General features: G+C 49.1%; 1 non-coding gene across 1 annotated transcript; it reads left to right on the top strand.

Moving 5' to 3' along the window:
* Window positions 1–1194: 1194 nt before the first annotated feature.
* Window positions 1195–1268, top strand: Trnat-ugu. Its single transcript has one exon. It is a non-coding gene; the product is annotated as a tRNA-Thr (tRNA).
* Window positions 1269–3264: the final 1996 nt, after the last annotated feature.

The following is a 3264-nucleotide window of genomic DNA, read 5'->3' as shown; positions in this document are numbered from 1 at the left end:
CGACTATGAGCTCTTGCTTGTGGTGCCAACAGCAACATTTCAGTGGTATGCTACATTCCAGTACACAACCTGTGCTTTCACATTTCATTTGGAATGCTGGAATGCTAGACACCTGAGTCATTATTTCCCTTCCCACCTTTCCACCTTGCCCCAGATAGCCATATACGTGTGCTGGATCTAAAGTATTTTTGTACTGCGTCGGAAGTCGTAAGCCCGGGGATAGAGAGATAAACATTTTCACTACTTTTGCAGGTCCTCTAAGCCGCCAAAATTGTTTGTGAACAGTCACGTATGAAAGCAGTTTTTTCTTTTTCCTGTTACGACGAAGGATTTGTATGCTATTAGTTTCAGGAAACGTCTATGCTCAAAGATAGTACCAATTTATCGTAGATCAGTGCTACGAAGTGACACATTAACAAGTTAAACAATACTATGTTCCATTCCCCAGTCTGTCTTTTATCTAATAGACATGAAGATATCACCTTGATTGTGCACATAAGATATTAATCAGCCATACTCTTGTAGACAAACACTGTTTGGTTGCGTGTAATCTTTTGCACCGTGTGATAATACTTTGTCTTGTTCGGAAACAGAAGTAGAGACACGGACTGCATTCATGAGGATTGTCACGTCTCTTCATTGCGTAATATCAGACGTCGAAGTTCTTATTATCAGAGCTTAAACGATACTGGAAGTACACCAAACTCTCGCTAATCGGCCCCACAGTAGACCGGCCTGTCAGTAAGCCGGCCCACATCCGGCCTCCAGCCAGTCACGCAGACATGACGCGCACAACAATGAATTTTCGTGCGCAACAGTGTTGTTAAGTACAATGTTACACAGTGCTGTACGTTCCAGGAGGGGGAGAAATTGATGGAGAATGTTGCCAAGTAGCTGAGCAAAATTCTGAGAAGGACCAAATTTTATCAGATACTGAAATACTCAAAAGTATGCGGAAAAGTAGTGATGTAAGTGATGGAGAGGACATAGGACAGAGTATGAAGAATTGACACTGCTGTTACTGAAGCTGCGGACATCTTCCTGGAGTACATCATTCAACAACCAGATACGCGCACTACTCATTTATTGAAGGTCTATAAGGTATATTACATATATGTAGAATTGTGGACAGTTGGGAATGTCTCACGGGAAGCGTGCAAGGGATAAGTCCCTGCAGTCGCGCTATTCATCTGTGCCCTCGGTGGCTCAGATGGATAGAGCGTCTGCCATGTAAGCGGAGATCCCGGGTTCGAGTCCCGGTCGGGGCACACATTTTCAGCTGTCCACATCGAGGTATATCAACACCTGTCGGCAGCTGAGGGTTTCAGTTAATCATTCACTCATTTAATGCTTTAAAGTGGTTATGAGTCAGCGTCGCATATCATCATTGCGAGGACATGCTTCATAGTTAGTGATACTACTGTGTTTCTTCACACACCAGAACTAAATTTTCTATGAAAATGAATGTATCTTTGGTTTCAATGTAGTATCAGTTACGCCAATCCAACATCCATGTGTACAAGGAATCGCCGGTTTAGCGAGAGTTTACTGAATGTTATAGTAACAGCTTTGGTGGGTGATACTGCGTAATGAAATAAGAAAGCTTATAAAAAAAATTCCACCGTTTCTCGATTTACAATGAGCTAAGTACTTGGTGGCACCGTTTGTAGAAAGGATATATTTGAACACAACCACCAAAATCGGTACGCACCTATCAAGATAACTTCCCCATTATCGATCCCAGTGAGAGGAGGAGAGGGGGGGGAGGGGGGGGGGGGTGCAGAGTTAGGGTTCTGTTATGAGGCTCAAACTGCTGTGAGAGCCCCAGGTATCACTCGAGGGGGTCCTGCACAAGAAATTACTTATTTTTAAAAGCGTTACCAGTTACTCACATCCGAAGATGGTCAGTAGGATCTAAATCGCTAATCTACCGATAATTTGTGATCAGCCCCCGGAATTTAAAAAAAGTGTATTAGCAAAGATATGGAGTACAATTTGTACTGAAGAGCTAGTTGTGGGTGGGTCACTCCCCATCGCATGCTGAGATCTGGAGGATGCTAGACTGCTATCACCCACCAACTGTCCTGATTATCTTTCCCACTTTATTTTACTATTGAAAGTACAACTGGTTTGCATTACATTTCTAGCTTTCTAACTTTTACTGATAGCAGCCTCCTGGCTAGTACGTATTATTTATTCCATTACTGTCATTGTACTTAGTCAGGTTGGCAGTGGTCAGATGTGAGGTGTCCCTCACCACAGAAAAGACGTGGTTCAGCCTCCCTCTGCTCTCTAGCCTGCATACTGACTCAACACACATAGTTTTACCTATAACTGAATTATTCCTCGTCTCATGCATCAAATCTGCTTTCACTGTTCAGTTTTACCATTCTCACATTTGATTCAAATTTGATCAGATTTCTGGTTAACATAACTAGCTCTAGTTAGCCTCTCTTGAATGAGGGGCTAATCACAAAGCTGTTCAGTCCCCCAACCCTTGCCCCCAACCCTTGCCCCCAACCCTTGCCCCCAACCCTTGCCCCCAACCCTTGCCCCCAACCCTTGCCCCCAACCCTTGCCCCCAACCCTTGCCCCCAACCCTTGCCCCCAACCCTTGCCCCCAACCCTTGCCCCCAACCCTTGCCCCCAACCCTTGCCCCCAACCCTTGCCCCCAACCCTTGCCCCCAACCCTTGCCCCCAACCCTTGCCCCCAACCCTTGCCCCCAACCCTTGCCCCCAACCCTTGCCCCCAACCCTTGCCCCCAACCCTTGCCCCCAACCCTTGCCCCCAACCCTTGCCCCCAACCCTTGCCCCCAACCCTTGCCCCCAACCCTTGCCCCCAACCCTTGCCCCCAACCCTTGCCCCCAACCCTTGCCCCCAACCCTTGCCCCCAACCCTTGCCCCCAACCCTTGCCCCCAACCCTTGCCCCCAACCCTTGCCCCCAACCCTTGCCCCCAACCCTTGCCCCCAACCCTTGCCCCCAACCCTTGCCCCCAACCCTTGCCCCCAACCCTTGCCCCCAACCCTTGCCCCCAACCCTTGCCCCCAACCCTTGCCCCCAACCCTTGCCCCCAACCCTTGCCCCCAACCCTTGCCCCCAACCCTTGCCCCCAACCCTTGCCCCCAACCCTTGCCCCCAACCCTTGCCCCCAACCCTTGCCCCCAACCCTTGCCCCCAACCCTTGCCCCCAACCCTTGCCCCCAACCCTTGCCCCCAACCCTTGCCCCCAACCCTTGCCCCCAACCCTTGCCCCCAACCC

This window comes from Schistocerca piceifrons, chromosome 2, assembly GCF_021461385.2.
Source record: "Schistocerca piceifrons isolate TAMUIC-IGC-003096 chromosome 2, iqSchPice1.1, whole genome shotgun sequence".
Taxonomy (NCBI): Eukaryota; Metazoa; Arthropoda; class Insecta; order Orthoptera; family Acrididae; genus Schistocerca; species Schistocerca piceifrons.
The sequence above is the reverse complement of the archived record's forward strand: the minus strand, read 5'-3'. Positions and strand labels throughout refer to the sequence as shown.